At 37.8% G+C, this 24,278-nt stretch overlaps 1 protein-coding gene across 2 annotated transcripts in view; it reads left to right on the forward strand.

Annotated features, from left to right (window-relative positions):
- LOC139147580 (neuropeptide Y receptor type 1-like) overlaps window positions 1-24,278 on the forward strand; it is a 57,092-nt gene that overhangs the window by 15,336 nt on the left and 17,478 nt on the right. The window contains exon 1 of one of the 2 annotated variants that reach the window (XM_070718708.1): window positions 23,248-23,469. The exons of the other annotated variant lie outside the window; for it this stretch is intronic. The gene's annotated coding sequence lies outside the window, so the exon portion shown is untranslated. Of the gene's footprint in view, window positions 1-23,247; window positions 23,470-24,278 lie in introns of those variants that run through there. 2 annotated transcript variants of the gene reach the window in all.

Raw genomic sequence — 24,278 nt, forward strand, 5'->3', positions numbered from 1 at the left:
CAAGATGGTATCCATTCAGATGAATAAGTGAATCCCTATCCACTGACATGAATGACCAAGAAGAAGAGCGGAGGAGGAGTAGGACGAGGAGGCGGAGGAGGAAAAAGAGGAAGAAATGAATCAATAACTAGATGGAAAAAAAGACAAAAAGTTGGGTATCAAAATCAAGATAATGATGAAGAAGAAATGAATCCATACCAACATGAAGAAGAAGGAAAAGGACAACTATTCATATCCAGATACATGAAAAAATGAATCCAGATTCAGATGAAGAGAAAAAAGGAGTATCCAGGAATGAATAAGGCAATCCATGTCTAGCGGAATAAGTCTATCAATGAAAAGAATACTCATGAATGATTGAATGATTTTTTCGTTTCCTTTCATTCCACTTTTCCAGGAACTAGGAATCTTTTCCTTGAGTTATCTTTAGTGCCATGAAAACGTTACTGGATAAATGATTTATTGTTTAATGTGACTCAGATTTTTTCCTTTTGGCATCTGCCAGGTTTTATTAATTGATAAAAATGACATCATTTGAGAATCAGAAGAATCTACACACATGTGTGTAACCATTGCGGGTGTCGTGAACACACACATTCGCGGATCAATATCTAGTTAGAAAAGGTTTCAAATTTTTTTATTTTCCAGCAGCCACTATTCCTGAATCAATTAATTATTCATCAGGATATACTTCGTTTTTCATCACTGATTCCCTCATTCTTCACTTGTTCTTCTTTATACGCTTATTCATACATTCAAATCAATCAATTATTCATCTGAATACTCTTCTCAATCATCGATACTCAGTCACAGTAAGAATTCTGTGCCGTGGAAAAGTTTTTCTGAATCACCGTTCCTTACGAATTGTTTGATGTCAACAGGAAAAAAGGAATGTATTCATTCATGAGTGGAAACCCCTTTCTTTGGTATACTTATTCATCTAGATGTGGATTAATGTATTCATCCTGAAATAGATGTTCCGTGTTCTTCATCTAAATCTGGATTCTCTTATTCATCCCGCTTGATATGAATACCCTTCTTACTTTTCTTCCTCTTCATCATCTTGATATGGATTCACTTGCTAGTATTTTTGTAATTCATCTTGATATGGATGCTCTTGTTTTTTCTTCTTCTTCATCTAGACATAGATTCATTTCTTCATCATGATCTTCCTTTTCTTCTTCACTGATTCACTTATTCATCGGGATATGACTTCTCACTGATTCACAGTGATATCCATCTCTGGTCCTCGGCTTCCGGCATTCTTCTAAGGCTTTGATTTCTTTCCTGTGGTCTGTCCCAGTAATGCATTTGACTCAGAGTGGTGTAATATTAACAGAGATGAATAACAGCATAATTTGTTTTTTAGTGCTGTAATTTTTCCACCAAAATGTTAGTGCAACATTTTAACAATTTTTAAAATTTTTTCTGTAATTATTTAGATCATTTTAGACCTAATGTACATTACATTTAATCTGCTACAGTTTTTTTTATCAAAATTTTGGCAGAAATCTGGAAAAATTGACTGAGGTATATTTTATAAAGGCAACAAAAATAGACTTTGGCGCTCAAAGGGTTAATACTCATCGTATCCACTTTACATTCACCACTAGGTACATCATGGAGTTTCATCTTATTTTTCATCAGTTTACAAACATTCGTGTGCTTTTACTCTGTAGGTAAAATTACACCTATTATGAAATGTATGTCTATGGCGTGTGCCGCCAATCATGGTCACGTGAGTACCTTTCCTCTCGAACTTATCCTTTTCTATGCCTTTTCTCTCTGGTCACGTGGGTACCCCTCACGTTTGATGAGAACTATCCCATAAGTACCATTTCTATCTAAACCGTTTAAAATCTATCCCAGACTACGACATTACCCTCTACACCCCTCGAGCGAAGTGTGGCTGGAGTTTTCGGCGGTGATCTAACCTGTATTTCCCATCAGAGAACTTAAAGACTGAGACTGGTTTTTCAAATAAGAATGCTGGACTGAGTTTGATGTCCGCACAGTACAGGCACTTCTAGCTCAAGAGCAAGCTATTCACAGAATTGCTAAAGGTTTATAAATCCAACCCTGAGAAAACCATAAGGACTTGCACATTATTCTTAAGTTCATTCCATCCGAACAGAAAGACAACCTACAGAACCCAAGTGAAGTCCACTTGTTGTGTTCTAGATGACGCCTCCCGTATGAGTAGACCAAAATATAGGTGACAGATGTATTGGTCAACGATATGTCTTGCAAGTCCTTAGTGAGTTTCTTCATTTGGATTTGCATGATACAAGGCAAAGTGACCTAAAGACTCAGTGGCCGATTCCCTACAGGCCCATAGGTTGTGACCCATTGATATCGCTCTTGAAAATCTATCGATTTGAATAATTCTTTAAGCTTCACGCTGACTTTTAAAGGGACAAAGTCGCCCATTTTTCATGAATTTTGTTTGATACGAGATACTACTTATATTGTTTGACATGTTGAAAGATACTGAATGAGTAGGTGGCCATGCATATATTTGACCCCGGGTTTAGACACGATACATGAAACCATCGCGAAAATGAATTAATGGTCATGACCATTAATTCATTTTCGCACTGGTTTCATTTAATTTGTCCAAAACCGGGGTCGAACATATGCATGGTCACCCATTCATTCAGTATTTTAAGTCCTTTGTGCCCTGTGGGCACAAAGTACTAATGTGATGACGCGGCCTCTGTTGTTGCATACAGTGGGCCGTATGCTGTGGACGCAGGTATCTCAGAAACGCTTCAGTAACTTTTTCTGAAATTTGGTCTGGTGGTCACTTGGGCATGTATCTCAAACGGTTTTTTTTCTTTTTTTGATTGAATCATTTTAAAGTCACTTTTTTAGCTTTTTCCTGAAAACCACTATTTTCAATTTTTCCTCAAAACCACTGATTTGATTATTGTGATATTTGGCATGGGTGTTCGTATAGTTGCAATGCCGTCAGAAATGTTCAAAATTTGGTGATACATGCCTTGTATTATTTTTAAACAATATTTTTATCCATTTTTATTTTATATTTACTTGATTTTGCCTCGCTTTCGTTAAAGCTACCGTCTGCGCATGCGCACAACTCTAGGACAATTCTGAGTTGAAGAATCGAATCGGACGCCATCTTGTTTCTCGGTCTGGGTACATTTTTTACGTCGTGAACGTTTCACTGTGTATTTCAATATGTTCTATAGTTATGAAGTTGACAGTGATGCACTTTTGCGGCTGTCGTGTATTTTTGGTACGAAAGGCGCCTTTGATCGACTGAAGAATGATGGCCTCCGTAGGCGATAAACACCGGTACCGGCAGGCATATCAGTTCTACTGAGAAAGCAATCCACTGGCCCGTATAGGTCAGGGGCTCACTTAGGGGAGAACCACATGATTTCCGGGGGGGGGGTATGGAGGATTTTGAGAAAAAAAAATGTCACCAGGTGAAATAAAAGAAAAAAATTAAGCCTGTAATGGCTTGAGAAAAAAAATTCTCATAACAGACAGAAATAAAAAAGGAATTGTCACAATGCAGTTGAAATGAGCAAAATTTTGGAAACTTCATCCTCATGTATTCTTTGCTGGCATGCTGCCATAGGCAGCGCAAATGTTTTTACCACAAGCAATTCTTATGTGTTTTTTTTTCCAGCGCTTACGATATAAGCATTCACTACTTTACTCGATGTTTCCCTTCCCTTTTCTGACCCAGAAATCATATTTCAGGATTTCTGTTGCAATATCTCAATGGTATAGGCAATATCTAGATGGGACTATTTGACTTCTGTAAATTGTGAAAATTAAAACACAAGACAGGAGTCAATAAACTAGTGTTAAAACCAATACATTATTCTCTCGATATAAATATATTAGAAAGATTACAAGTTGACAATGAAAATTGAGGAACAATAAATATAAAGAAATACAATGTGTGAGCCTTGTTTCTCTGACCACAAAAGATAACATCCCCCCCCTGAGAACTTAAAAGGAATTGACTATTTTAAAGAAAAGCAGGTATAGTACTGATCACAGTTGATTTGCCAAAAAAGTGTTCTACAATTGAAAGTTGTATATATACTAGACTTTCCATTTTGTTTTCATTTGTTGGAATGTAAAATGAATACATAAAACCATCCTGTGATATGTGAAACAGTGGCTTAAATTTGAAAATTCACTGCTACTCCATTTGAAAAAAAAATTGATGCAGGTCTGACAGTAGAAATAAAAAAATGCTGTCTCTCTGACAAAAAAAAGTTCCCATACCCACTTCCTGCATACCCCCCCAAAATCAAATGGGTCTCCCCTTAACATGCGCATGCGCATATAACAAGTTAGCATTGTTTTGCAAGGACTTTGAAAAATCAAACCGACGCCATCTTGTTTCTCGCGTCTGGTGCGAATCTTGACGTTTTTTTGGGTTTTTAGCGTGTATTTGATGATGTTTTGTAAATATGAAGTTCACAGTGATGGTACTTTTGTTGCTGTCATGTATTTTTTGGCACGAAACGCTCCTTCGATAGACTGAAGAATGATGGCCTCCGTACTCGGTACTCCCCAGTACCATTGCTTCAGTGAGGCAATCCCACCGGCGCCTGTACTAATAGCTGGGTGAGAGCGAGGGAACGCTCTATCCTTCTACCTCCATGTCATAACAAACTAGCGTCCTTTTATGTTGATGTACTGTCCTTTCGACATAGCGATAACTTTTAGTTTTCTGTTGCTTATTTTGGGTAATTTCGACAGTTGTGCATTGATTTTGACATCATTGTTGACTCCGATCGCTATTAAAGGACAGTGTGTGCATGCTTATATGGACCTAGCCATGCGTACGATGCTGTGTGTTCCGCTACAGCTAATCGCCCCGCTCACCACAGCCCTGCAAAGACCCGTACGTAGGGTGAGCGGGGCGATTAGCTGTAGCGGAACACACAGCATCGTACGCAGGGATGTTGACCGATTTACTAAGGAGTAAGCTTACGCGCACTTCAGAATCACGGCATGGTATAAATTTGGCATGATCATCAGATCATACATGATCCGAGATTGCACTTCAGCAGGTCACGATAACTAATGTTGTTTGTTTCACTGTCGTTTAATACCTATATTTCCACTAAAAGACCATTAGAATTTCATCCTTGCTACTTTGAAATCGTGCACTGGCATGCATGTAGTTGTCAACATCACTATGTTTGAATGTAGTAGACTTTACTATGAATATATCGACTGTCACTGCATATTGCATATGTGTGGAAGTCACTCCATATCATATCAAAAAATGTAGTATTGCGACGTTTGAGCTGCCAGAAGCCAGAATTTACAGTTTACGAGAAAGTTATCTTACATGTAAAACTCAGTTCTACTGTGAACAAAATGCAAGCTATGTTGTATAACTATCGTGAATAGCATAATATTTTGTACCTATCACCGTGTCAGAAAATCAGAAGGAAACAACCAGTCAGACAAACTGTGGTCAGGATGATACTGTCCAATTTTAATATTTGTCTCTCGGCACACACCAGATACTCATGACTGTAAAACAACATTTCCATATAATTGTATATTCAGTTTTTATATTTAATTTGCTTTTCACCATATTGTATGTCCTTCCCTGCACTACATAATTCAAAATTAAATATTGTCTTTGGCCTATACATACTTGAGGGTAAGCTTATTTAGTCTCACACATTAAAGATGCACTGTTGACCTACAGAGTCCAAACTTTTATCATTGTATTGTAGATAGGTGTTACACTCCAAATACTAAGTACAAGTGTGGTGAGTGTAACAAGCAAATGTTTTTTAGTCAATGGCCCAAATTTATTTTCTATATAATGGACAATAAATACATGTGTAATCAATGCCAACAGTCCAGTTTAAGTAATTTGGTTTAGATTAGCCATTGGCTAAATTTTCTCCCCTTCTGTATTATATAAGTTCACCGTTTCCTGTTTTAGATATTGTTGATCCTATTGAGTCCCATCTCTAATTCTTAATTCACTTTCATATCAGGGTTGTTGATACTTAGAATCCACACTTGAACTTATGCTGGAGCAGTAACCAACCAGTTCAAATACAAAGGACGTCGGTGTCCCCCGGCCCCCAGCCATCACACACTGTCACAAACAATATAAGTAGTATCTCGTATCAAACAAAATTCATGAAAAATGGGCGACTTTGTCCCTTTAATCCTTCTGGATTTTAACAGACTACACATTGTCCGAAGAACATCTCTTGCTTTTGACCTGGTCAGAGTTTGCTGGTATAGTTTGAAAAATAGTTCAACAAACGATCGGTGCGTTTTGGGACAGGCTTTTGTTTATAGGCAGAAACAGGACCTTACAAAAATAGTTATCTTCACAGCACTGAAAGAAGTTCAGAGTTGCTGCAAGTTCAACTCTTGGCAGTTATCATTTGCATTTATTGATCCAGAAGACTGTAGGTCGGGACGACAGTATAGTTAGCAGTGAATGTTCTATTTATACAATGTCTAAATTCGAGCAAGCAATCTTGTGTTTCTTGGACATGCCGTACTCGAAAAAAAAGATAGTTTCTCTGACGAAATGTGGTACCTGGTTTACTCATTTCGACGGCAATTCCCGAGAACGCCACGTTATATGCGTGATCTGTTTTGCAGGAGTCTTGCCATCTAAATGGAAGACATTGTATATGTTATTTGCAATATTTACTGATAATATTGAAGAGTTCGGATAAGTTAGTGTTCACATAGAATGTCCGGTAGTAGAGGGTCGGATAAGAATCGTTACGTCAAAGATATATAGTTGTGTCGAAGCTGCAATGAAACATTTATCAAGTTGTCAAGTTCAATGCGAAACACACGTAGGCCCTTGGCAGCAGCGTAGAAGCCAATGCTTGTTCCCTTGGTGTAAACGCGTACAAAACTATGAACAGTAGGGTCAAAACGGTTCAAAATCAGTGTAAACCATGGTATTACATTTTGATTGAGTAAACGACAGATGTTCCGTTGCTATATCCTGCATCACTCTGGGTTATTAGGTTCCAGAGTTTATTAGGTCACAGTCCCTCCACCCGGTAACTGTGATTCGGTCCACCAAGAGACTAGTGGCAGTGGACATACACGCTGAACAGTGCACCGTGCAAATCTACAAGAATATAACCACTTTTCATAAGCATCAACGTAGAAATATGCTTGAACTTTGACATTTTGACGTGTTCAGCCGACGTCATCTTCCAGGTCGTCGCCCTTCGTTGAGCCATTGCAAGTTACATAATACCAGGAAACCATCGACAAATTTCACTTCTTCTCTTCGTAAACACTTTCCTATTTTCTGATGTGGCAAATCAGCCACAATCAGCAAAGTAACCCATCTCCTGTCGTTAATGGTCAATTAAGCATGCGACGTGCAGACCGGTTGTGACTGTCCATTATCTAAGTAATATGGTCCACCTCTCATTTTCTAACATTTTTATGATAGATTAAATGAATTACAAAAGTAAGCCGTTGTAAAACATTACACAGTATGTCTCTCGTCCGAGGCGAGATATCAGTTCTGCTAGTACAGACATTCTACCTCAGTCCACGTCCACTCACTGTAATTTTCAACGGTGACATGAGAGGGGAACAATCTTGCATAAGTATCTGACGAGAGATTCTACATTTAAAAAATTCAAACAAATCTACACATTTTACACAATCTTGATAGATAGATAGATAGATAGATAGATAGATAGATAGATAGATAGATAGATAGATAGATAGATAGATAGATAGATAGACAGAAAGACAGACAGACAGACAGATAATTAGATAGATAGATAGATAGATAGATAGATAGATAGATAGATAGATAGATAGATAGATAGATAGATAGATAGATAGATAGATAGATAGATAGATAGATAGATAGATAGACAGACAGATAGACAGATAGATAAAAACAGAATTGATAGGTTGGTTGGTTGGTTGGTATAGGTACTATTGATAGATAGGTAATTGATACATTTATTGATACATTAGGATATGATATAAAATGTCTCAGGTTCAATAATCAATATCATTCAAAGTAAAGAAATAATTTACAAGAATTCCCGAATCCAATAAGTAGCTGCTAGTCGTTGAAAACATTGGACTCTATGTAAGCTAAGGAACAGATTAATTTGTGACAGTTAAGTGGTAAATTTTGTATGGATATTTAATTGTGTTCATTCAATACATCAATACGATTATAGAATTAAAAATTAGAAAGGCCAACAAGACCATCTTTGACTGATATGAAAAATTCAAGCTGTTACAAGTTACCCCTTACATGAAATCCCACCGTGAAATGTGTGTTGGTCAACTAGCATGAATGGATCACATTTTGCTACGTCGGTCACAATAGAAATTGCACACCAACCGATAAATATAATTTTGACATAGATAAAGACTTGATACAGCCAAAACACCACCCCGTGTAGACGGTATGACATGTTTTGTAGAATATGTGAACCAATGTAACACAGGCACAAAAACTTTGTCACATTTCCAATGCTCTCTATCTCATTCGGTTTAATGCCATTGTTCCAAACTGAAACATTTTAGACTAAACCATGGCTTGACCATAAAGGTAGAATGTGCCTCATGGACAGATATTTGGACGTTCATTTTTTATAAATTCTTTTCTGATCTACCACTTGTGGCTGCCCATTTTAAAGCTGTTGGAGTAAGACAAATTTCACCATCTTAGTTTTTCGAAAGTCTAAAATTTTATTTTTTATAGAATTACCTCAGGGATGGAGCCTATTTACCTATCAGTAAATGTCTTCCAATTTCAAGGGCCATACTACCGTAACCATATAAATATAATTGATGACATCTTATTTGCATATCACCCCAACAATCGCAGGCTATCCTTCAAATTGTTGTCAAAACGTTTGACACCCAATTCGACATTTTTATCACAAAATATTCCATTTCCGTTATCAATTAAGCTCATTTAAAATGTTTCTCATTGGAGTTCAAAAGTTTGTCCTCATATGTCAAAAACTACTCTTCTGATAATTCATATCTTCTTTCAAACTACCCACTCTTCATGTAGTCATCGAATTTAACAATTTTATCTCTTAAAATTAATTTGTATGTATGTATGTATGTATGTATGTATGTATGTATGTATGTATATATATATATATATATATATATATATATCCTCATGGGAAATTACTTTAAGTTCACAGTAATTAAATTTGCTACTTAAGCATCTTGCAATCTTCAAATAGCTGTCTGAAGATTGCAAGATGCATGAAACTTAAGTATATAACAGATATCATTACTTTGTACTTGAAGTAACTTTATATTATCGTTTATATATATATGTGTGTGTGCGGTTCAGTTGATTCCCAATGTAAGACCCGGTGTAGAAATGTTGGATACTGAAATTAGTAGATGCATATGAGAATAATGCTAACTATGGCTATATGACTATCAACATCATAGAAAATAATAATGATTCAATTTTCTTTGCGTTTCGCGTATATTTATCTTTTTAGAGATTCAAGCAGAGTATAGCGTTGACATTTCGGTTAAGATTGTTTTCTTCGCTGTTTGCAAGTAAAATTATTTGAAAATGTCTTCAATTTCACAAACAGATTAATAATATTTCAAACATCTTATTTTTTACTTATATATATTCACTTTTTATTTTTGTCATGCCGCGTGTGGTATTATGAAGCGACAAAATTTTGAGAGGCTTTTGACTGCCTTGCCAGAGTCCTTTTCCCACTTTCGTACAAAATCTCAACAGGCTCTTGTAATTCCAGTGTATGAAACGTTTAAGCCCGACGTGACAGGGATATTTGTGCTCACATTTATGACCTGATAACACGCCGTGACCGACGGCAACATAAAACTCAGATTGCGTGACGTCACCAGTTTCAAACCGATACGTGAATTATGCAGGATCTTCGTAGGTGCAGTGTGAATGTATGTCGCGATTACCTTTCGCTTTTCAGTAGCAAGAACACTCTTCTTTGAAACTGGCCACTGATCCTCTGTTAATTCTTTTGCACCAAGAGCTTTAAAATGAGCCCCAACAAGTGTTAGATCGGAAAAGAATTGTAAAACTTTGAGAGTCCGAATATCTGCCGCCTAGGCGCATTCTACCTAAAATTTTTAACTTTGAAATACACATCTGCTGCCTGCTCAGCTGTCATTCGTTCTGTAAGGAATACTGTCAAACCATGCAGCAGTGAATTGACGATATCCAGGAGCGATTTAATCGTCCGTGTAAGTCACAAAAGATTAAAGCTCAGTAAAATTTCAATATCAGAATAAGAATATAAATATGTCTGTACCGAACATTTTTCAAAATATCGACGCATGAGCTTATCTGACGGCACAGGATTGTGGGGAGTCGTCAAAACAAGGACAGACAACGTAACGTAAGACCTGAGGGGAAACTCGTCAAAATGCTTGATTTAACGGGCGCGTCATCATCGGTGAAAAGTATACGGGTCCATGGTGGTAGACTTGGAATCATTATTTGGGGAACATTATTTGCTGTACACCGATGCAAACTTATGTTACCCGACGGAGAGGGTTAACCATAGACAGGCTTTCAATATTGATCATTACGAATGCAAAACCTATAGGCTATCTGGAGATTATAGATGCAATCTGAGAGATGCTGTCAGTACGTTAAATTCAATTGTTCACACAATAAAAGGCGGATTTACGTCTTCATTCAAGGAAGCTGATCAAATTTCGACACTCATGAAGTGAGTTTCGTTCCCTTCATGACAAATATGTCACTGTATATGTAATATAATACCCGACGTTTTTTGTGGGTTTTTTTTGTATCCGAATATCAGCTAATATGGTTTCACTAATCACCGGGTTGTATATAATTATTTCCCGAGCAGTTTGTGTGCAATGACATAGACACTCGGCAAATTACGTAAAGTTGTATCGAGTTCGTTTCTTTTTAGAGAGCAGCATAAGACCAGACAAACAATAGGTTTCAATTGCACTTTTTTACCCCCCCCCCAAAAAAAAAGAAACGAAAAAGGAATAGGCCTATACCATGGGAGAAAATTTAGTTTCCTGTAAGCTTATAATCGATGGCACAATTTATCAAGTTTCGAGACCCCCTCTAGCTTAAAACTTACTTCTGTCACAGCAATTTGATATATTTTACAACAATCTTAGGTTGCTAACTTTTACATCAGGTTTATCGATGGCCCAGACTACACCCATGGTGAATATTTCTCACTGACACAGACACTTCATGTGGAAGACGCCACGGGGACAGCTATTCTGAGTCTGAAATGTACAAGAAATTTTCTGGTCTACCGCTGTTAAAGGTATACTGTCACCTATTCTAATTTTGCCACAGTTACCATGGAAAGAGAAAATCTAACCAATCACAGATTTTAAGCGGGTGTCCGCTTTTTTAAAAACAGCGCCCTAACATGGGCATTTTGAATACCAAGGAACGCCCCTTTGACCATATATGGGCATATTTAGATTACAGGTGACTGTATACCTTTAAGGGCTCAATATGAAGCTCGCAGAGTAAATAAAGATTTTGCCATTGTAATTTTTTAAATAGGAAATTTAATTTTTCCCCATAACATCAACATAGGGATGGCGGCCATTTTAAATTTCAAGAGCGGCAAATGTTAGGTAATTTGTTTCTCTTTTACCAAATTTTGCGCGATGATCCTAAAGTTTTATCCTTTATTTCGAAAGGGATTTCCTTCAAACGTCGTGTACTCTGTTGTTCTTTCTTTAAAAATAACTCGGCGAAAATACTGAGCTGCTGAATTATTCAAAGATGAGTTTGAGACCCGGTAGGTCCAGAGGAACGCACTCACTGTCAGAGGATGGTGAGTTTGAGACTCAAGCACGGTGTTGTGCCCCTGACCAAGGCACTTTACTACTCATTGCTCCATAGGATAGTGGGTTTTGGGTACCTCATCCAGTAAATTGGTTCGCCTGTTCAGTGGGTAATAGTAAAAAAAATGTGACAGAACACGGAATACAACATAACAGTAAAATGCCATTTTTCTCAGTAAGAACCCATTAACACGATTGGAACTAATTTGGGATAATTGGATGGCAAAATACGGTCGTTTTAACCTGCAAATGTAAGCTCATCTGTTTTTCTTTTTAAGTTAAACACTTGTTTTTATGAGTAATTTGTAATATTGCAACATTAAGTTATATGGCACCTGACACTTTTGAGAAATATGGAAAGTATGAAGGTCCAATTATCCAAAAAAAATTCCAATCGTGTTCATTCTAGCTGAATTAATTAGCAAATTCATATTGTTTTTTTCACTGGAAATATCCAAACACATGGAAATCTCATAGGGTTTCTACAAGGAAGAGGTCAATTCAATGTCTTAATAATCCCATTCAACATCAATTTATGCTGACATTAGGGACGGTTGGTACTGACTGTGCAATATACATGAGACCATGGAAATACAATTGGTGGGACTGAGAGCACATAACGCAAAGTTTGACCTCATAATCTCACTCAATACAGTCGTACTGAACCGTGTATAATTGAAAAGCTATGACGTTATTCTAATATCTTATTATTCAACGGTGTAGCTATTGTAGACAGCATACCATTATGGATCACATGTGCTTCTATGATCTTCATATATATGTGAGAGGGGGGAGGGCAAAGTTCGACGTCATCTGAAAACCGAACTCCTAAATTGAAAATCTATTTTTGCTCTTCGCTGAGAACAGTCATCTTTTCTATTAAAGTAACAAAATTTCGTGGCTTCAAGGTGTATTAAACACAGCTGGAGAAAAGATAAAATACAATACATAAAGGGAAATCTGTGTCTTGAATCTAATTATTCGCCCAGACTTTGACTGCAATGCTCACATTTCTGCTCGATTGAACATTCAAAGGGAAAGCTATATAACATAAAAGTTCATTTTTTATCAATTTCACCCGTGTTAAGACCGGTGCTTTACATTGAGTTAAAAAAACACGTCAGTCGGTAAATACGACAGGCTTTTGTGGAGACTCGGTGTTCTCTGTTTCAAAGAACGTAATCGAGGATACTCATAAAAGCCTCGAAATTCTGAGAATTTTAACATATATCATAAACTGCTCAATGATCATGAGATGAATAAACGATATGGTTTAAATGTCAGTAGCCTGTAGCGTGACTGTCTGCTAGATACGGCTTCCAAATCATGTTACATGTCAATTGTCGGCAGTAATTGTTATGTCGCGTGTAACCAGGGGTTCTATAGATCTAGCTTTGGATTGTATAATTCTGCGTATTGCCTTTTATTCTAGCTGAATTATGAGGAGACAGAAAACGGTGATCATACAGTAAAATGCCCAGTTCGTGGAAGACGAAACTAGTTCCAGAGGCCGCTATCTATAATTACAATGTTTGTCGATTGTTAGCGATATTTTTTGGAATCGAATTTGTAGTAAACTTTGGACTTGACTATAGGTGCTTCAAGAGACATTGCTGCATGTCCCATTTGTTTGTGATGAGGGACAAACTCAACCTTAATAGCGCTGGAATCTCCTAATCCGCATGTGTGCATAATCGAATTTTACGCGAAAAGGCGATAGGGGCCGTGTAACCTTCCTGTCCGGACACGATAAACGCGATAAGTTGCGTAGGTTGAGTAATATGAGCGCGCTATCAGAAAATGGCGGCAATAATGTAATATCGAATGCGTTAAAAATATTGTGCCTTTCAAATTACGGCATCATTGACCGAGAAGTTAGAGTGAATCAAAATGGCGTTGAGGTGACAGACGTGACATAATCACGAGGTCGAGATGATATCGACAAGAAGGAAATAGCATTTAGCAATGGTATACACAATATATCATCCTAATGTGTTGAGATACGAGGCTTGGATTGTCTTAATACTTTACAAGTTAAGGTACAAATTCAGATTATGAACAGATAATGTACAGTAACAGCGGGGAAAAGAGCTCCGGAGTATGGGCATGGTGTTGAGTAACAAAGGGTTTGTAAGTATGTATAGCGGTCACTCATCTGTTGAATAAACATATGTATCATGATATCACCTGATATTGCTTGCAGATAGACATGGGCCCATGTATAGATATCATAAAATTTTAAGTGCTCACAATCGCGCTGAAGAGGCACATTATCGCTGGCCTTTTCGATATAGATATGTGGAATTTATCAGCTAGCGTTAATCAGGAAGGACAATCCAGGTCTGCTCGAAGTAGAGGGTCACCCCACGAGTATTATGCAGAATCGCTCTGCGTGGGATTCGTGTATACTTTATTGGATGGGTTTTATAAAGCGATACGACACCATTACATGTGAATGGAAACGTGAATAAGCAGACAGAATGAGAGAATGCCCTCCTATTTAACGTGTTTTGCTCATTTGGGGTTATTAAAAAATGCCAATATGCTTTCCATGGCACGAAGATACTATTTCACTCTCCAGAGCAGAACGCTGGCCTGATAAAGAGAAAATTGCCCGGTATTTTGTCAAAAATATTGCAAGCAAAACCTGTTAAGAGACTTACCTGGCTGTAAATTCGTATTTAATGCCAGGGCGCCCAAAGAAGTTACACAAAAGCTATATATAACCCGACTACTCGAGTTGGAAGGATAGCCGTAACAAATGCAATTCTCTGCGCCGTAATCGCTTTTCATGTGGTCCAGCGAAAGTTAATGCAATGAACCGTCGGCAATAGCTGCTAAATTCTCATGTCTACATTGCCATAGTTTTTTTTCCGATGACGGCAACAGGTACCGTTGTCTGTCTGCCATAGCTCTGGACGGTCATTTTCCGTTTACTTAATCGGGATTGTAATATTGTAGGTTTAGAATTAAATTCTCCTACATGAGAGTTCAGACCGCATTTTATAAACGACGAACGCCGGTCGAAACGGAGCTGGGCAACAATTATATTATAGCACTTCAGATATTCGGCACTCTCGATGAAACCGCGTTGCAAAACAAAACGCTGTATGTACCACTTAATATAGGTACTACTGTTTGGAAGTATCCTGTAGTTGGATGGATAGAGTATACATGGGACAAAGTTGATCTATCTGACAAAATAAACCCCTCGAAATTCAAAAGGAATGTCTCGCCGAAGTTTTGAGACTCAGCGAAACTACAATGTGACACAGTTGTTTGTCTTTTTTTTAAATGTTCATTACAGCTGGCAAGCTCGACGAACGGGTAAAATTTCCAGAAGTCCCCCCCCCCTCCACCCCCACCCTCTGTCAAAGCTTCTTATTGCATTTCGGATAGTACAGATGGACTCGAATTAATAAGAGTCAGCATCAAATGGAAAGAAAGCAAAACCGCCGAGTTTCTGAAATATTTATGAAATTGCGAGGTTCGCCGATTTAATAAGCTTATGTCGAGAAAGTACCGACTACCTTACCGCAACCGCGGCAGTGGAAATATTATTCCAGTCATGTAGCCTTGAAATTGAGTACACAAATTTGCCCTTAACTCAGTAAAGTATTTATTGCCGTGTGTCAGGCGATTTTTGAAAAACACAGCCACCGTAAGATAAACTACTTAATCTTGTAAGAACTTGACAAAATGACGTCCACCCGCCGCTTTATTTGCCACCTTTTCATTTGAAATTCCGCTGCCGATGTTCGCCTTTGTTGCATGTAAATCATCGCGCGTGCCGTGAATTTTATCGGCCGGCGGAAAATTTACAGCTCTCGCTCTGCGGGGTCGATGAAAGAAACGCAAAACACATCCAAATTAGCGAGGACACTGGGAGAAGTGCTCCCATTAGTGTTACGTAGGATGCAATAGTGTGCCTCTAGCAAAAGAGAATGAAAACGAATCCGTCGAATGTAACATTCCATAAATTTGAATATTACTCTGTCTTCTGTAGGATAACAATCAACAGCTACCCTACAAGTAGAACAGCTACCCTACAAGTAGAACGAAATTTTTAATGTTTTTGGTGTGCTTTTTGGGTCACAATTTTCCATAGTGACCGAGGCTGATTTCAACCAGGTCATCAGAATTCACCATCTCCTTGAATCATGTCTGTCAAGTGTAAATTTATCAAACAGTGTTAGTGACATTGCTTAATTTTTTTTGTGGCATAAAATATCCAGAGGTGACAGATTGGGCAATTCATTACATTAGATATAAGGTGCGTGGTTTAAATAATGCGTATTTTAATATGCGAGGAAAAAAGGGTCTGTGATAAGTATATTACGGAGAGTAAAAATTGTAATGACCGATGTCATTTCGTGTATTCAAGTGTCTAAGGGGTTTGGCACTGCTGGTATTTCAGCATACACAACATGTTTACTATGCTCATCGAAAATACATCAAATCAACTTTGAAAAATTACACATAGTTTTGGTGTCATCTTTGCATTTTGCCTAACGGCTGTAACATCGTTTATTCATAACGTCAACCATTGGCCCACGCAGTAGTAGCTACTACAGGTATCAACAATCTGAATTTCCTTACGCTTTATATATTTCACTCGTAAAACCCTAAGATCAATGCCGGGAAGCATAGATGTCGGCCACATAATTCAAAAAAGTTCAAAAAAAAACTTTTTTATGAATATTCTGGTATTTGAAGGGAAATCAAAATTCGCACTTTTGGGTTAAAATATTAGAAGTCGGGCACAGTGGTAAATGAACCACCACTACCGTAAATGATAACATTTTGCTTTCCTTTTATATGTTGTTCAAACCTTACACAGCCGTTCCTTCACAACGTGAACGTTTAATTGTAATGTTTTCTCAGAAGGATATATTATTGATTAGTCGTAGCCTGTGTGCGATGAGAAATAACCAAGCAAACAATTCCAAGAAAACTTTCTCTTTGTTATCACCGAATTGGTGCGTCTCTATGAGATCCTGCATAACATACGAAAGATAGCAGCGATTTGTCCTACGTTGTTTTCCTGTCATTAGAAAAAAACGCACTACGTGACAATTATAACGGCACAGAACAACACACTATACAAAGATAAACATGTGACGGTATGTGTCGCGGGAAAAATAAGTCCGGTGCAACACCGTGCTATTGGTTAAAATCCGCTCCAAGTATCAACATTTAATTTGAGTGAAACCAAATCTATGCATTGAATCCTGACTCGAAGATTCAAATTTTTCATTTTTTGTTAGATCTTGAGCCGTTCGGAGTGCAGAATGCACGCCTTGAAGTCGCAAGTCAGTTTTGTATGAACGCACACACCATATGCGATGTCTGGCTTGCTTGTCTAAAGGTTTAATACAAAACAACCCTGTCCCATTTTCCCTGTATTGAAACTATTTTATTGAAGAAATTACATGAAAACTATCGTTGCAATACTGTCATGGCGGTTTATTGCGAACAGTCAGACCTCTATTTTACAGGTTTTAATCTAGTATATAGGAACACTTGACCTGCCCAGTTTGGACACACCGTTTCGGTCTAAACACAACAAATTAACCATACCTTCAGTAGCAGGTCCAAAATGGCGGCCCTACACTGTGTAAAACCACATTTTACCCTGAAAAAGGCAGCTGTTACGTTTGAACTAAAACATCTACACATTTTAATTGTGATCTACTGAACGATTCTAATCCCTGCCATAGCACATATACTCGGAGGTGAAAAAATACATTATATCTCGTATGTGAAAATAGCAAAAAACATTTCAAAAATTCTGCATCAAAAAGGCTGCCATAAATATTTTGTATTTTTTTACAAATCCATGTCTGAGACAAAATTATATTTGCATCCTCTCATTTAAGACCTATTCTGAAGTTACTAGAAAAACAAGTTTAACTTTAGACTTGAGAAGAAAACATAATTCCCTAGGATTTTCTTGACGGTAAAGTGAAAGTGGCGGAACTTACCAGTAAATTTTATCAACGACAGTTGACATGGAATGACTCACCACTTAAAGTATATATCGCAAGATAAAAACTGAATTTTTAATATTGTTCCAAACAAATGCAATCGCTATATACCAAAGCCGCAAGACCGTGTTAACCGATTCAAAATATGCAATTCAGAAATATTTCAGGGCTTATTTTGTGGGTTTTTTCTCGAAAACATTTATATTTGATTCCAAGGAAACTATTTCCTGCCCGACTTCAATATATTTCATGAAGAACAGAGGCACGGATCTCGATGAAAGAGTCGATATCTCAGAAAAAAGAATGTGGCCAAGAGATGTCATATTTTGTCATCCCGGAATTTCACAGAAGCCAGATAATTCTCAGAAAGTGACAATGCGTGATTGTCTCATTCGATTGATCAACTGCTGTAATTTCATCGTGCATTCATCTTGTTTTTATGTCGTGTTTTGATCAGTTTCTCGGAAGTATTTCGACATGCAAAACAACCCTACCAACTTGAACGTAACATATTGGCTACAATGTGCAGTATTCTGATGAGCAAATGAATTCTTCCAGTCTGGACTAAAAAATCAGTATATCAAATACGAATATTGAACATCGCATACTATGGAACAAGTTGCACACCGGGTTTTAGTACAACAAGAAACTGTATTTTACCGATAGGGCAACAACTTTGGGAGATGAATTTCAAAAAAACATCTTGTCGATGGATGGAGAAAATTCATCCGCAACGTGGCAACTACGTGTCGTAGAGAACATTCGACAAAAATTAGATCCATCGTCTCCGAAACATCGCATTGTTTCAGATTTCAGTAGTTCACATGTAACATAACCATCGGAACTTTCATTTTATTAATAATTCACCCAACATATTTTCCCTTGAGTAAAGTGAAGCTGACATATTTGCATGATAGAAGATATCCACCCCCACGACAAATTCCTAAAGGAGATTTTTTTAGGCAAAAGATGTAACATCCTGTTTGATATAAGATTGTAAGCCTCGCGCGAGTTCTCCAACCAGAACTTGAATAATGTGTGAAAACCGTGGCGATAATGGAATGCAAGGGTTTTCTTTTTTTTTTTTATTTCCAACAAAAGTCGTCTTGGTGAAGAAGTTTTTGATGCACAGCTAGCATCTTCACCGTTGTTATCCATTATTTCGAAATAGGGAATCGTATTTGGACCGTCTGTTAGCAGACGTGATAGATAGAACACAAGTGTTTTGGATGCAGAAGCATACATGGCGGGATGGGAACACAATGAAAAAGGAGATCAGATCTTTGATGGTGATTTATATCATGAGTGATTCGATGAATAGTTTAAAATAGTTCTCATTACTAATATTGGAATTCCAACAAGACATTTCTAGCAAGGCTTTACAATTTTAACAAGAAACACGGCTGTACCTTGGTTAACCCTTAGTAAGGGACAAAACTAACTGGCCTTGAGAAAAGCCCGGTGCTTGTTCCAAATATTCAGTTGAGTTGAAAACTTGCAAGTAGAAATCTACAATCAATGGTGACATCCGTAAACGTTTTTGTGTTTAAAGTTTTCGTTGAAAAATAAGGCAACGAAACGGAACTACAACTTTTCGATGTTTCTCAAATCAAGGGATGATATTAGGAATATGATCTGGGCGCAACATTGAGACAAATAAACGGTCAGCAATGCATGCAAAGAAGTGTGTACAAACATACTACTGAGACGGGGGCAATATCAGAGAGAGAGAGAGAGAGAGAGAGAGAGAGAGAGAGAGAGTCCAAGAGAGACCAAGAGAGACCAAGAGATAGAGACAGAAAGCGACAGACGGAGTCACAGATAAACAGACAGACAGAGTCAGAGAGGCAGGGATAGAGAGAAGAAGGTGGTACAGCTGAGTGAAACAGATGAAGTGGAGGGAGAAGATAGCGCATGGGCAGTGTAAAAGCAGGCAGGGCTAGACTAGCCAACCTGCATGAAGCAGAGACACAGATAGACACACGAACAGAAAACATAACCCACGAAAAGGAACATTGCCTGATTGAGTGACAAAGACACAGAACAGTCGATTACGTATATAAACTGTTTCTGTGCAAACATATATAGTTCTCAGTCTTTGAAAGGCTTGCGAAGAGGCCATATAGAGTTGAAGTATCAAACAACCAGAAAACATGGATAATATGCATGTAAGAGACTGAGTGTTTCGGAGGCAAAAAAGAACTTCATCCACTTTTGTGACATTTCATGATCGTCGGGAGTGACATACTGTAAAACATCAAAATAGTGAAAGTGAATCCCAGCAAAAATTAATGATTTTGCGATAGGAAGAATGGGAAACTACCGCTTAAATTTGCATCGTGCTTTTAGGAACAAAAATAGTATCAATACATACATGAGCAAAAGGCTGTCGTGTTGAGTTTCGCATGTTGGTCTATTTTATTTACCATTTTGTTTGGATTTGCGATACTCAAGAACAGTTGAAAATGTTCGAAGGGCGCATTGGTTAATCGTGAAAAATCTGTGTTTTGCATCATCTGAAACACAGAGATGCCGTTAGATGAATCATAGAAATTGATTGTACGACCCTAAAAATGTGAAAAGTTCAGCATGGGTTACATATTGTAGTACATGTAGGGGTTCCATGCTACTTCCATGGTGATCACTTCCTTGCGTGTATGTAAGAATGCTATCAAAATTCTTGATTTCATTGTTGTGATTTCACAGGCTTTTAGTATAACTCTCACACAGGATAAACTATGTTCAACATGTTTGTCCTTTTATCAAGTCCAATACGTCCCTGTTAAGAGAAAGTCAGGGTCTCACTGTTCTAGAAATGTGGGAACTGAAACTACTGCTAGTAAATGCGGTGAAGTTTTGAAATGCGATATTGTTATCTAGAACCACTTTGTAAACTGGAAGATATGGTACCAGTGGTTTTGAAATTGGAATTATTAAGTGAAGAATATATTTTGTGGCCTGACATCCATCAGGCGTATGGTCAATGAATGCAGACGTATAGTTTCACTCATGATCGTCTGATACAGCGTGACTGTCCACATGGACAACGGTCCAAAAGCTGGTTCAGAGCAACTGCTTTCTAGGCTATATAGTCCGCACCTTTGGTAAACACGAATATTAGTAAATAATTTTAATACAACACTTGACGACTAGGAAGATAGATACATTACCAATCATTAAAAAATACAGAATTGAGCGTGAGGCACTCGTAAAACACTGGTGCAATCGTTTTTTCAGTCTCGTGCCCATCCCCGGCTCTTAATTCGGAATAACATTTTTCACTATCAATATACAGACAAGGGCGTATACACATATGTCGAAAGGGTCGACATTAAACTAGACTATTTAGTATCCCTGCGAATATGGTCGTTACTTCGCAGCTACATATCTTGCTCGTAGGCTGTGTTCAAAGCGTGAAATGAAGGTAGTTTTTCTAACAATGAAATGTCGAGTATTTTGCCTTTCATGGCAGGGGTTTCCCATCCGACGATTTGCAGATCTTGCTTTGAAACTTTCAGCTCTGTCGTAGGACGTCTGGCGGGCGTTTGTACGAGTTATCAGAGTAAGAAAAAATCGGCCTCTTTTCAAAGCCATATTTTTCTTTCTATTTGTCAAACCTAATCAGTCACTTGAGCAGAACATTATCACAAAGTCAAAAATACTGCTGATAATTATATCTTGCAGACAACAAAATTCACAGGATCTTGACAAACATACATTATTTTCTGCACGATCACAGCATTGCAATATTTCAGCTTTTGGTTTCAGCGTATGCTACGACACAGAATCACACCAAACGTGTCTTCATAGAGCAAAGTTGTTTTCGCTTTTTACACCACATATCTCTTAAATTGATCTCGAATATTCGGTGCACAGACTGAGAACTGTGGTGTTTCGAAAATTGTAGCCAGCAGCTTTTGCTTGGCGCCTGTATGATCGTGTATTGCGTTGCGAAACCAAAAAGGTTTTTTTTATGCCCCTGAATACTTCGCAGTAAACGACTGACCACAAATATCTGCATTTAATTCTTGTACTTGATGTATTTTGCGAACAGGAGCAGGAGGTACTATCATGGTTGGAGAGAGAGAGAGAGAGAGAGAGAGAGAGAGAGAGAGAGAGAGATTTTAGTGTGCAATAACATGCATGGAATAAAGAGCGTTTTTACAGCATCCGTCGATTTTTGTTGCAAATAGCTTCTGCTTAGTGTTGTTAAAAGGGGAAGCATGTAACACTCTCATAATCACGAGATTTATTGTGTTCTACCGTCTCCCGAGTAGGAGATGTATTGTGTGCAATCTGCAAAATAATCGCATATTTCAAATTCGCTGTTGAGTGGGATTCCATACCTTTAAATGCAACGAATAACATTAGAAACGCCAGGAAACTATTTCTGCATGGGTCGTGTTCAAGGTTTTCCACAAACCGTCTATCATTTATGTTTATGTGACCCTTTTCTTCGGCGGAAAAGGCGGTTAGCGTTTTCTATAAAAATCAGTCTGATAAGGCGGGCGACGGGTTGTTGTCAGAACCGGTCAAACTAAAGCCCGATGTCTTTTTATTCTCAGACTACGACAGAAAATATGCCACTCTGAAACAAAAGAATACATTTTAGATTTTGTACTTTGTCAATTTCCGTTAGATGCTCTCTCTTTTTCAAACCAACACTGCACCAAACGACCTGATTTCTTGTAAGACCGGGTATCAAGGTGACTAAAATTTGAAGACTTTCAACATGGCGATATAATCGCCACGGGAATGGTTGTTGTCATCAGACACAAACGCTGTTCAGTTTCGCCATTTGTCTCATCTTCTATTTACAACAGATCTATGTATAAATACATTTTTCTGAATCAAAATTTTCATGGCATTTTAGAGATTTTCTCAGGGCTATTATGTTAGGTGCAAATTATACAGCAGTGGACTGTAATGTTGGCGATTTGAAGACACTGGGGAAGAAGACCTTTTATACCTTTGTTAAATTTTTAAATTGTCTTTATTTTTGAATTTCATTTATTTAGTTAAAAGCAAATGTAATTGCTAACTCCCTCATTAAAGTGTATCTCCTATTTCGTTTACAGTATTAATTCGAACAGATTTTTTTTTCTAGAGTCGGACGAGGATGAGTTTTTATCAGGCAGGCTGCTCTAAAAACGGTAGAGCTGGAGGGTCTTTTTTGTCTAAGGGAAAACAGACATGCATAAACATGGAGAAATACGCAAATATTTCTGATCATGAAAGCTCGTCCATGATATTTGAAGACTTTTACCTGGTAAAAGTACACTGAGAGACTGCGTAGCGATGGCAACGGCCCTAACCGGTTCGCGTACACAACATGCCACATATCGTACTTCAACTGTTGCACAACCTAGAGGGCCCCTGACTACCCTCGTTCGGAACAAGCACAACAGTAGGATGTATTCGAGAGGAAAGACACGGAATCTGAGCTGTTCGTCTCGGAAACAAAAAATCGAATTTCGGATGAAGAAAATACCTGCTGCTGTCGAAATTTCCGTCGAGTAATGCGTAAAGCAGTTTTGATTGAAATGTGCTTCTCACTGAAAACGAAAACGATAATAATTTGCGCGAAATCTTGGGCAGCCTCTCGTACTATTCAAGTGTTCAGGTACGTACAAAGATGGCCTTTTTTACCTTTTAATTAGTTGTGGCTCGTTGTCGGTGCGGATTCTTCCAACCTTTCTTCACCATTTATGCTATATAATTTTGCGTTTATCGTCAAAGGTAAAAATCAACTCTTTGTTCTGAATAGTTTCGTCAAAATATTTTTAACTAAAAGAAATTAATGTTTGTCGAAGATATAGCATTTTGTCAGTAGTTTTGTTGTAGCCATACTATACACACCTTTCAATGCTGTTTCCGCCATGCTATAGAGCACAACCAAATCTCATCGCAGAACTACAAGTAATGCGGTAAAATGCGTGGAAAATGTATGGCCTCTAGACAGATGTCTGTAAAAATCGGTATGGTCAAGAGAATGGAAAACGAAATATAAAATTCTATACATTTACAAAAGCTCTGAACGCCATCCGAAGTGATTTAAAAATTGTCCTGATTATAGCGAACGGGACCACTACCCACGTGACCGGCGTCACTTGCCTTTTGCCCTAAATATTACTTTACATTTTGTCGGCATCAACGAACTGTGTTCTTTTGAAACTATGAAATCCATTTTTTGCAGTATTTCTCTGCTATGTCGTTCATAAGTCGATTCAAGCAAGTCACAGAGTAGCGAGAACAGTTTTCCGCGGCAAGAAATGATCACCCTCGGAGCACGCATATACGTATCGATTGCCTGATCGGGTGACCCTGTTCAGGTGTTTACTAAACGTGGACGACAAACGCACATTTTAATATTTAATAGGGTTTAGTAGCACAGCGAATGTTTTCCTTCGATTAATGGTCACATTTTTTATT

The sequence above is a fragment of the Ptychodera flava genome, chromosome 13 (genome assembly GCF_041260155.1).
Source record: "Ptychodera flava strain L36383 chromosome 13, AS_Pfla_20210202, whole genome shotgun sequence".
Classification (NCBI taxonomy): domain Eukaryota; kingdom Metazoa; phylum Hemichordata; class Enteropneusta; family Ptychoderidae; genus Ptychodera; species Ptychodera flava.